Source organism: Microcaecilia unicolor, chromosome 3, assembly GCF_901765095.1.
Source record: "Microcaecilia unicolor chromosome 3, aMicUni1.1, whole genome shotgun sequence".
NCBI classification, from domain to species: Eukaryota; Metazoa; Chordata; class Amphibia; order Gymnophiona; family Siphonopidae; genus Microcaecilia; species Microcaecilia unicolor.
Window position 1 is genome coordinate 243,095,686 of NC_044033.1, and position 12,904 is coordinate 243,108,589.

The following is a 12,904-nucleotide window of genomic DNA, read 5'->3' on the forward strand; positions in this document are numbered from 1 at the left end:
TGCTGTGCGGCAACTGTTGAGTAAAAGGGCCCCTATGAAATATAGATGTCCTGGTACATAAGTACATAAGTAATGCCATACTGGGAAAAGACCAAGGGTCCATCGAGCCCAGCATCCTGTCCACGACAGCGGCCAATCCAGGCCAAGGGCACCTGGCAAGCTTCCCAAACGTACAAACATTCTATACATGTTATTCCTGGAATTTTGGAGTTTTCCAAGTCCGTTTAGTAGCGGTTTATGGACTTGTCCTTTAGGAAACCGTCCAACCCCTTTTTAAACTCTGCTAAGCTAACCGCCTTCACCACTTTCTCCGGCAACGAATTCCAGAGTTTAATTACACGTTGAGTGAAGAAAAATTTTCTCCGATTTGTTTTAAATTTACTACACTGTAGTTTCATTGCATGCCCCCTAGTCCTAGTATTTTTAGAAAGCGTGAACAGACGCTTCACATCCACCTGTTCCACTCCACTCATTATTTTATATACCTCTATCATGTCTCCCCTCAGCCGTCTCTTCTCCAAGCTGTATAGCCCTAGCCTCCTTAGTCTTTCTTCATAGGGAAGTCGTCCCATCCCCGCTATCATTTTAGTCGCCCCTTCGCTGCACCTTTTCCAATTCTACTATATCTTTCTTGAGATGCGGCGACCAGAATTGAACACAATACTCAAGGTGCGGTCGCACCATGGAGCGATACAACGGCATTGTAACATCCTCGCACCTGTTTTCCATACCTTTCCTGATAATACCCAACATTCTATTCGCTTTCTTAGCCGCAGCAGCACACTGAGCAGAAGGTTTCAGTGTGTTATCGACGACGACACCCAGATCCCTTTCTTGGTCCGTAACTCCTAACGTGGAACCTTGCATGATGTAGCTATAATTCGGGTTCTTTTTTCCCACATGCATCACCTTGCACTTGCTCACATTAAACATCATCTGCCATTTAGCCGCCCAGTCTCCCAGTCTCGTAAGGTCCTCTTGTAATTTTTCACAATCCTGTCGCGATTTAACGACTTTGAATAACTTTGTGTCATCAGCAAATTTAATTACCTCGCTAGTTACTCCCATCTCTAAATCATTTATAAATATATTAAAAAGCAGCGGTCCTAGCACGGACCCCTGAGGAACCCCACTAACTACCCTTCTCCATTGTGAATACTGCCCATTTAACCCCACTCTCTGTTTCCTATCCTTCAACCAGTTTTTAATCCACAATAGGACATTTCCTCCTATCCCATGACCCTCCAATTTCCTCTGTAGCCTTTCATGAGGTACCTTGTCAAACGCCTTTTGAAAATCCAGATACACAATATCAACCGACTCCCCTTGTCCACATGTTTGTTCACTCCTTCAAAGAATTGAAGTAAATTGGTCAGGCAAGATTTCCCCACACAAAAGCCATGCTGACTTGGTCTCAGTAATCCATGTCCTCGGATGTGCTCTGTAATTTTGTTTTTGATAATAGCCTCTACCATTTTCCCCGGCACCGACGTCAGACTCACCGGTCTATAATTTCCCGGATCTCCCCTGGAGCCTTTTTTAAAAATGGGCGTTACATTGGCCACCCTCCAATCTTCCGGTACCACGCTCGATTTTAAGGATAAGTTGCATATCACTAGCAGTAGCTCCGCAAGCTCGTTTTTCAGTTCTATCAGTACTCTAGGATGAATACCATCCGGTCCAGGAGATTTGCTACTCTTCAGTTTGCCGAACTGCCCCATTACATCCTCCAGGTTTACCGTGAAGTCAGTAAGTTTCTCCGACTCGTCCGCTTGAAATACCATTTCCGACACCGGTATCCCACCCAAATCTTCCTCGGTGAAGACCGAAGCAAAGAATTCATTCAGTCTCTCCGCTACGTCTTTGTCTTCCTTGATCGCCCCTTTTACCCCTCGGTCATCCAGCGGCCCAACCGACTCTTTTGCCGGCTTCCTGCTTTTAATATACCGAAAAAAAATTTTACTATGTTTTTTTGCCTCTAATGCTATCTTTTTTTCATACTCCCTCTTGGCCTTCTTAATCTGCGCCTTGCATTTGCTTTGACACTCCTTATGCTGTTTCTTGTTATTTTCAGACGGTTCCTTCTTCCATTTTCTGAAGGCGTTTCTTTTAGACCTAATAGCTTCCTTCACCTCACTTTTCAACCAGGCCGGGTGTCTTTTGGACTTCCGTCTTTCTTTTCTAATTCGCGGAATATGTATGGCCTGGGCCTCCAGGATGGTATTTTTGAACAGCATCCACGCCTGTTGTACAGTTTTTACTCTCTCAGTTGCCCCCCTAAGTTTTTTTTTTACCGTTCTTCTCATTTTATCATAGTCTCCTTTTTTAAAGTTAAACGCTAACGTATTTGACTTTCTGTGTACAGTTACTTCAAGGTTGATGTCAAAACTGATCATATTATGGTCACTGTTATCAAGCGGCCCCAGTACCATAACGTCCTTCACCAGATCATGCGCTCCACTAAGGACCAAGTCTAGAATTTTTCCTTCTCTCGTCGGCTCCTGCACCAGTTGCAGTTATAGAATAACGCACAAATGCAAATCAGTGCCAATTCAGTAATTGTTAATGTCAATTAATTGATAGTTAATGACTTGTTAACTAAATTGTTTGCATGCGCATCTTGGATCTGTGTCCAAATGTGGGTACTATATATATCTATATAGATATATAGATATATATAGGTATAAAATCCAGGGTAAATGTAATCTGTCATTTGACATTTGTAAGGTCCTTTTGCAGTCTTTCACAGTTCTGTTGCATTTTAACAATTTTGAATAAATTTGTGTCATTACTCGTTATTCCTGTTTCTAGATCATTTATGAATGTGTTAAAAAGTAGCGGTCCCAGCACAAACCCCTGAGGAACCCCACCATTTACCCTTCTCCGTTAAGAATTCTGATCATTTAACCCTACTCTGTTTTCTCTCTTTTAAGTAGTTTTTGATCCACAGTAGCAGATCGACTTTCTAATTTCCTCAATGTAAGCACAGAAGAACACAGTCTTCGTAAACTCAAAATCACAAAGAACACAGCGAAGATGACACAAAGATTTGGACTTAAGACTCCGTGGAGAGAACCTGTGTTTGTCGGTCTGCTATCAGATAAACAACCTTATGTGTAAAGCTCACTGCTCGTAAAGCTATGCTGTATGGGGTCAGCTGTAGAATGTCGCCTCTCCAAAATGTAAAACCAGTCAGATCTGTTTCTGTGAGTCTTGACTCCTGATGTCCTGCATGCACCTGCATGCCAGGTACCAGCAAAGGTACCTGGCGGGGGAGGGGCACCACCGCCGGGGGGGGGGGGGGGGTAAAAAGTGGTGGGGGAGGGTCGGCGGCTGGGGGAGGTGGGCTAAAATGTGCCCCCTCACCTCGGGCTCTGGACCCTGTTCCCGCCGAGATTTGGCTACGCCCCTGGTTTGCAGATAAAACCGTTATCAGGCCTCTGGCTACCATGAACAGGATGTGCTGAAGTCTGTTGTAACAAACTGCAGAACAAGCAGTCACAGATGACAAAGAAGTATACTTATATGACAAATTCCATAACAATATCATACCTTTGCTGGTGGAGATGCCGAAGCCAGTCGAAAAAATCCACTGCCAAAGCATCCCTCTTCCTCCTTGTGCTGCCTCAGGAGCAAGGAAGTCGGTATGAAGCATCTCAGGAGTGTTTGGTTGTTCTAGTTTGAAGATTTGGGGAAGAAACCTGTGAAGAATTTTCTTTGAGGTATTGCTCATAATCTTGCTTTAAATATTTAATGTTTTGGAGCAATAATTGATTTGTAAGTTGATTTCTGTTTTGCTTATAATTCTGTATTTATGATTGACGTGTGTTGAATAATTACATTGGTCACCTTTTTTTTTCTTGGTTTTATTCTGTGGAAAAGTGTCTTGCATTATGAATGTTAAGGGTGGGAATTGATTAGGTGGTAATTGGCCTAGGTGGCAATTTTCCATGGGGTAATTGGTGGATGGGAACTGACTTAGAGCTTGTTGCTACTATTTGGGTTTCTGCCAGGTACTTGTGACCTGGATTGGCCACTGTTGGAAGAGGATACTGGGCTGGATGGACTATTGGTCTGACCCAGTATGGCTATTATGTTCTGAAATGAGAAAGAAAGATTTGGTCTCCAACTTAGTCAAAAATATATTAAAATTAGTCCAATAAAAATATCACCATTTTCTATATTTATTAACACAACTACCATACTACTTTTTCCTAAACTAAAAATAAAGTATTTTTTCTACCATTGTTGTCTGGCCATTTATTTTGTTGCTCCCAATCTCTTTCTGCTTTCCTAGTTGCCTTCTTAACTCTTGCCAAGATTACCTGCCCATTTATCATTTTTCTCTTCTTTGTTCTCCTTTTCTTTTCAGCTTTCTTCAGTTTATTTTCTGCCTCTGTCCACATATAATTCTTTCCTAGAATACAGTCTTCAATTTCCTTTTTTTTTTTAAACCGTGTCCTCTTATTTCTCAGTCTCTCACTAACTCTATCTTCTTTCTTCCCCCCCATCCTGCATTTGTCACCTCTTTCACCCACTTCCATTCAGCATATGCTTTCTTTTTCTCCCCCTTCCATCCAGCATGTGCCCTCTATTTCTCCCCATCCAGCATCTGCCCTCCCTGTCCCACTTCTATCCAGCATATGCCCTCTTTTTCTCCCCTTCTATTCAGAATGTGCCATCTTTTTCTCCCCATCCAGCATCTGCCCTTTTTCTCTGCTCCCCTCTCCATACAGCATCATCTCTCTCTTTCTCTTCCCATTCCACCCAGCTTCTGTCCTCTTTCACTCTCCCTTCCATTCAGCATCCGACCCTTCTTTCTCCCCATTTCCATCTAGAGTTTGGCCCCTCTCTCTCTCCCCTTCCACCACCTCTCTCTCTCCCCCTTCTACCCAGTGTCTGTCCTCTTTTGCTCCCTTCTCCATCTAGTTTCTGACCCATCTGTCTCCCCACTTCCATTCAGCGGCTGCTCCCATTCTTCCCCCTTCTTATCCAGTGTCTACCCCCACCGCCACTGCTGTTTATCCAGACCAGCAGCAGAGGTGATGCAAAAGTAAAGCAATTGCGGAGCTGCTCTGTTCACACTCTCGTAGCTGCTGGTCCTGTCCCCCTCTGACTTCATTTCCCTGTTCTTGGGTAGAGCCGGCAGCCGCGATCTCTTTTTGTTTTGTTTTGTTTTCACTGCCACTTCTGAAACAGCAGTGGTGGTGGGGTGTTGGTTAAGAGTAGGGAGAGCCTGATATCCCTTCTGCCCCCACCTGTGGCTCCCCCTCCCCCCCCCCCCCCCCCCCCCCGTTCTGATGCCTATGGTCTGGACTGTTCCAGAGGGGAGCTCATCCACAGCCCTGAAAAGGTTGCCAAGATTGTCATGGCCTGCTGCAGAACCGGACTCTCTGAAGAAGATAGGCCCTGCTAGAGGAGGGATAGCAACCATAGCAGCAGCCGCTAGACCCAGAGGTGGAGCCCCCAACCCCTTTCACACAGAGCTGATCAGGGAGCATGCCAGCTGGGGTCCGCACCAGACGAAGACTCATTCTCTCCAATTTTCAGTAAAGATAAGTGCACTATTTATTTGTATACAGCACCTCTGTACCATCCCCCCCAAAACCACCACCTCTCCCCAGCACACACACACCCCACCACAGCATAGCAATTAAGTGGATCACAGCCCTACATCGTCCTCCCCCTCCCCTCTGGGAGCCATCTTTCTCACCCCCATCCCTGAGCTGTTGGCAATGGCCCCAGCCTTGCAGGAGCAGAAATAGTGTCAAGAGTTCTCCCCTGTGGGTCCTCACAGTCATCAGTCCATCCTGCTGCACCCTGGAAATCTGGCCATCTGATTGGCCAGGTTGCTGATCTGCTGGGCCCAGCACCCAGCAAAGGAGCATTTGCTGGCTTTGAGGGACCTGCCTCATGGTTGTCTCTCTGGCCTAGCACCACACTGTGGGGCGGATGCATGAAAGAAACGTAGAAGAACCGAAAACGTAAAGGTCCACGTTACAAGATACCGATTATGAAAAAATGATGGATGTTCAAAAAAAATTGCATGCAAATGAGCTGCGTGGTAATACAAAGGTCGATGCATGAAAGTCTTGCTAACCTGTTGAAATCCACGGTAGCGGTGTAGCAAACACATGCACACAATAGTCATAGTAACATAATAGATGACGGCAGAGAAAGACCTGTACGGTCCATCCAGTCTGCCCAACAAGATAAACTCATATCTGCTACTTTATATGTATACCTGACCTTGATTTGTATCTGCCATTTTCAGGGCACAGACCGTAGAAGTCTGCCCAGCATTAGCCCCGCCTCCCAACCACGACAGTTTTATTCTGGAGCTCACAGGATGTAATTATCAAGGTGTGCTTGGAAATGGTCTGTAATCAGACTTGTAGGGCTCAGCATGAGGGAAATATTTCTACATATTTCCAGCACATTTTCCTAGTCTCTGACTGCATTTCTTGATAACTTCTCTTTCTCTTCACGATAAACAAATATAAGCATTTGACATTACCACTTCTATCATCAATGTCTGCCTTGTGTTTTTCGTCTTTTCATGCATTGTGCTTCTTTTCAGCAGGGACAGATGTCTTCTTTATCCACATGTCTCTTAGAGTCGCGATCCCAGTGATTTATGGTACATTAACAGTATAGTGTTTACTTAGGCTCGATGTCCCATCCACTGGAAACTTCCTGTATACAGAGTTTCACATGTCGGAAATCCGCTACGTAACCATTTCTTTTCTTACTTGCAGAATCTACATTCATCTGTTTTGCCAGTTTTTCTCTGTTTGCGGTGAACCACCTTGTCTGTAGTCCACTGTGCAGTCAAGCACACTTATGCTCTCATCCTTAAGTTTTCATTTACCTGTCCGTAACCAGGCCCATTTCTGGTATCGATCAGCATATGGCTTCTGTTCAAAATGTTGCATTTTTCACTGTGTTTGTTTTGTTGCCCCGACTTTATCTCTTTTTCTACTTCTGCTGCTTGTTTCCCTCCCTACCTACACTGATAGAGTCTCACTTAATATGAGCAAGGAGAAAGGACGGCACCTGGGAACTCCCTCTACCATCTGCACCCCCCCCCCCCCCCCCGGGCTCCCTGGATTTCAGCACCTCCCCTTCCTCTGTCTATTCTCCCCAGGTGCCCAGCATCTCCCTTTCCCCTCTAATTCCCCCCCCCCCCAAACCAGTGCTGGGAAGACTGTGCCCTGATTGTGACTGGATAGGGATGGGCTGGAGTGTAAATTTTAAGGGGCTTTGACGTTAGCTTCAGAACTTTTAGCATAAGAAGAGTGCTGGGCAGACTTCTAAGGTCTGTGCCCCGAGAGTGGCAAGGACAAATCAAACTCAGGTATACGTATAAAGTATCACATACCATGTAAAATGAGTTTATCTTGTTGGGCAGACTGAATGGACCGTACAGGTCTTTATCTGCGGTCATTTACTATGCTGCTATCAGCACTGTGGGCCTCATAAGCACAGATTCATGCTGAGGAACTGCTTTGTCCTGTTCCCCTCCAACAGGAAGTCCGCCTTCAGTGCGTATCTGTGCTTACAGGGTTCATGCAGTGCTGATGGTCCTTTAATCTTTTGGCGGGCTCAGGAGGACACATTGGGTTGGCAGCAACAGGACAAGAAGTCAGAAGTGCTGTGCCACACCACCATGTTCTGCCACCCTAGGCAACTGTCTAGTCCACCAAATGACTATGCCAGGAGACTCCCAAGGGCAGGGCTGGACTGAAGAAATACTTCACCATCAGCTCCGGCACAAAGCTCACAGGTTTCAGCAGTTATTGTGCCCCGGTGGGTGACATTGGAGACACAACCATGAGAGATGGGATAAGTAAGAAAATGCCAACTGGAACAAGAAGGATTGCTGAGACCTTGAAGTCCATCATGATGAGTGGCATGAGAGGTAGTGCAGAATGTGGAATGGCCAACTGAGGCTCTCAGATATTTTCTGACATCACTAGAGTGGTTGGCAGAAGAGCTAATTTATCTACTAACGGTGCTGATGGGTTTGCAATCTTATCCTGCAGTAGTCACTTTGGATGCAATCTGAGAGCTAAAATTTTAGTGCCGCAAGTTAATTCCTTAGCTCAAAATATACAAGCCTTACAAAATAAGGTTGAGAAAAATTCTTTAGAGTTCTATGTGGATTAAGGAATTTGGAGAAAGAGGATGAAGCATTAGTCTCCACCACCTCTGCTGGGATGCTGTTCCAAGCATCCATTATCCTGTCTGTGAAATATTTCCTTATAGAGTCAGCTGTAATATCACCATTTACCTTCATCTTATGCCCTTCTTCCAGCGATTCCTTTCAATTTAAAGAGGTCCACCTCCTATGTAGTTATGCCACTGAGGTATTTAAATATCTCTATCATATCATCCCTTTTCCACATTTCTTCCATACATATTGAGATCATTAAAGTCTGTTCCCATCTGCTTGACGATGAGAATTCTACACAGTACTCTAAAAGGGGTTGTCACGAAATGCCTAGCCACCCACATGGGGCTATCTTGCGGCCACTTAGAGGGTCTATCCTTAGCACAGCTCAGGTCCGACTGCACCTGCCGTTTGTGCTCTACACTAGCACCCTGCTCCCACCTACAGGGTCCCAACCGCCTCTGGATGAGTCTCCCGCTCTCAAATTATCCCCAGTGATTTCTAGTTTACTGGAGGCCACACTCCCAGTGGTCCCCCAGTTCCTAGAAAGCACTCACAGACCCAACACACAAACCACCCGGATTCTTAGTCCAGACAAGCAGAGGCAGTAAACTAAGAATGTTTATTGTTCTGAAAAGTTAGAACAATGAACAGAAAAGGTGCAATCAACAAGCAGTAACAAGTAACTGAATATAGATCAATTATAAAACTATCTAGTGCCTGGGAAGTATAGGAAATGTAGCTGCTCACAGGTTATGAAATATAAATGCCAACAGGATCTCAGTAAAGAGGTCTTTCTCTCTCTACTTTGAAGCTGAGACTGGAGATGAATTTGAACTCCTGGGCCAACCAGAGCCCAGAACAACACATTTTAAAAATAGCTGGCCACATCATTGCAGGATTCTTCTCTGTGTTAAACCAAAGAAGGAACAGTAATTTCTCTGTAACAGCTTTAAACATAAACATGTACCACCTGCTGGCCAAACTAGAGAAATACTCTTCATGAAATATTCTTGTAATTCACATGCTGGATAATTCACCATTTCACCACAGGGTACTCTAGCATTTAGCGCACAGTAAAAATGCTAGTGCTTCTTAATAAACAGGGCCGTAAGTGATTTAAGCTAGATAATTAAAATATGGAGGAAAACATAAAGGGCTAGGATTAACTGGGTTAGACAGGAGTAGTGGGAGGTGGGATGAGGTAAAAATTAATGCCATGAATTTATTTGAGAAGAGTACTTATTTCCGTAAAAGGCTAGACTGAAGAAGTGAGTTTTCAATAGACTTTGGAATAACAAAAAATAATTTCTGTATTTGATGGTTTTAGGTAAGACGTTCCAAATTTAAGTGCCTTGATATGAAAAGTTAGCAATATGGATTGTTTTGTAGGTTACTTTCTTACAATTTGGGAAATGTAAGGTAAGATATTCTCTAGATGATTTAGAGGCTTTAAGTGAAGGTAATTCAATGAGACTGTTCATCTATATTGGGCCCGAACAATATAAAAGTTTGTATATGAAGGTACATAGCTTGAATGATATTCTATCTTTTATTGGCTGCCAGAAGTGAGGTTGCTTTGGTGAAGCATGGTAGTCTGAATATGAGAGGTTTTGAGAGGTCTGTAGTTTTTTTTTAGGAGATCCCCTTTAAGTCCTATGTAAATAGAGTTACAGTAATCAAATTTTGTTAGGACTAGGGATTGAACTAGGATACGGAAAACTGACTTTGCGAAGAATGGTCTTAGTGTCCTCAATTTCCATAATGACTTGAAGACACTTGAGACCACTGGAAATTTGGTTTTCTAGAGTGAAGAATTGGTCAATTGTGACTCCTAAGATTTTCATAGTTGAGTCAAGGGGATATGAGATGTTCTTAGTGGTAAACGATTTAAGATTTATAGCGTGGTGAGGATTAGCAACTAATAAGAATTTGGTTAATCGGTGTTGAGTTTCAATGTGAAACTGGATGCCCAAGATTCCATTAGAGAGATACCTAATGTGATGATATGAGTAATTTCATTTATTTCTTTAGTGAATGGAATATAGATGGTAACATCATCTAAATAAATGAATGTTGGGAGACCATTTTTCTCCCGAAAATTGCCTACTGGAATCAACATGATGTTAAATAGGATTGGGGAGATCCAAGATGGCAGCGGTTTGAGAAACGTCGCCAGATGCGTTTCACTCTGCTGCCTAAGCACTGCTGAGGACGGTTTCTCACCAAACCCCATAATGGGGAAAAGGAGAGGCAAAGTCAGGGAGATTCCCTCTACCCCTGACGGGACTCACCAACTTCGGCAGGCTACATTGGAGCAGTTTGTTGTAGCATCTGTTCCTGGGATGACCTCTACTCCCACTGCTGAAGCCAGCCTTGTGAAGCAGGCTGACAGTGTAGATGGGGCCTCTCTCAGCCCTGTCGAATGTGCGGCTCCTCCCCAACCAGGAAGAGAAACTCCCCAGACAAGACCTGCAGCTCAATCCCAGAGTGGAGAGCAGAGTGAGCAGGGAGGGAGGTGCCTGCGGGGAGAGATCAATCGAATGCTAATGGCTTGAGGAATCCATTGATAACAACGGCTCCTGGGCTGTCTTTACAGACAGTGAGTATATTGGAACAAGCTGCTAAAGCAACCCTTCCTGATGTTTTATTAGGGAAAGTGGTAAAACCAGCAGCCGTACTGACATTAGAGTCACTTTGGGACTTGACTTTTTCCACTCACTCTTCATTACAATCATTGATAACAAAAAACACTGAAGTAATTAAGGCTTTATCAGAGGCTGCATTGAGCCAAATACAGACTAATGAATTTCAAAGTTCTGAAGTTAAACGTCTGGATGAAAAAACTCAAAAGATGGAGTTATTTGGACAAACCTTACTTAAAGATAAGAATTTTACCTTTAGACGATTGGAGTATCTTGAAAACCAAGCTAAAAGACTTAACTTGAGGGTAATTAATTTTCCGAGGTCACCATTAGTTACCCCAATTCAGATGTTTAAAAAATACCTAGTAGAAATACTACGTATGTCAGAAAGTTCATTACCTCCTATAACTCGAGCGTTTTACCTACAAACTGATTCCAAATGTTTACCAGGAAACAATCAACCCCCAGGGGGTGGAGTAATGAATCTTACTACTTTTTTTGGAGTCATCATTGGAGGTTATTGTTGGAATAATGTATTGTATTTAACATGCATTGTCTGTCAGCAATGTTTTTCTCTGTGATTACTCTGTGACCTCTGATGTCAATTACCTAGAGAGGTCACACCCATGCAACTTCCTGTGGGTGTGATTAGGCACAGCACATGGAGCTCATGGTCTCTCCTAAGCTGAGGATCTATGGTGTGAGCATCCATTACCATCTAAGCACATGGAAAGAGCTGATAATCCAAATGTATAGTATTATGTATATATAAGCCTGTCTGAATATAATCTAACTACAAACTGTGAGTAAACAGATGTTTTGTTACTTCAACTTTAAAGTGACTCAGCAGTGAATTATTCTGGGGTGTATGTGAGAGAGATGAAGAAAAGAAATTAACATTTCTAAAGCTGAAGCTGTGTGTATAAAAATCTGCTAATTATTTACTACAAATAATCCAACAGTTATAACACAAAGAGTTACATTTGCTCTGGAAATGGATAGAGATGCAGTATTGAGACTTTCCTTGAGACGTCTGGATTCAATTTATTTGGGCTCTAAAATTCGTGTTTATCCTGATTTATCACGAGAAACACAGAATAGGCGCAGCATTTTTGGCTTTGCGTCCGAGAACTGTAGCAATAGGTGCAACTTTCTATTGAAATTTCCTTGTATATGTCGGATCTTGTTTCAGTCAAAATATTTTCAATTTTTTGAGCCCAAACAATTGGAGCAATTTCTATTAAGTAAGGAAGAGGTTAATGTGGTAGTCTAGTCTCAAAATGTAACACTGTAAGACAGATTGGAGTGAAGTACCTAGGAAAGATGTTTCTAAATATTCTAGTTAATTTTAGTTTAATTTCGATTTTTCCATCTTGGATCATTTACTAAAATAGTGGTCGATAGTTAAGTAACTTATGTAAAGATTATGTATCTTTTTCCTATTATTTAGTTTTTCAAATTGAGTATTATCACTCATAAATTTGTTATGATTGTTAAAAGATTAATAAAGAAAAAAAAATATTAAAAAAAATAGGATTGGGGAGCCCTAGGACACTCCACAACCAGGGGCCTATGCTGATGAAATTGTACCTGATTGTTTCACTTTATATGATCTAGACCTTAGGATGCATGAGAATCATGTTAACACAGCTCCACATACTCTGTAATGGTCAAGGATGTTTAGTAGGATATTGTGGTCAAACAGTGTCAAAAGCCCTGGAAATAAATTAATATTTTATTACCAAAGGGTGGTGAGATCAGTGTCAGTACTGTGAGAAGGTCTAAAACCGGAATGTGAGTTATGTAAAATGGAGTGAAGTTGGAGATAGTCCTTGAGTTGGTGCATGACTAACCCCTCTATTACTTTTACTCAGGGGCGTAGCCAGACTTCGGCAGGAGGGGGGTCCAGAGCCCGAGGTGAGGGGGCAGGTTTCACCCCCCCCCCCCGGCACTTGTGCCCCACTGCCATTTTTGACCCCCCCTGCCACCACCACCACCTTTGACCCCCCCCCCCCGGCATCAACCCTTTTGACCCCCCCCCTTCCCGCAGTCAGGTACCTTTGCTGGCGGGGCTCCCCAACCCCCG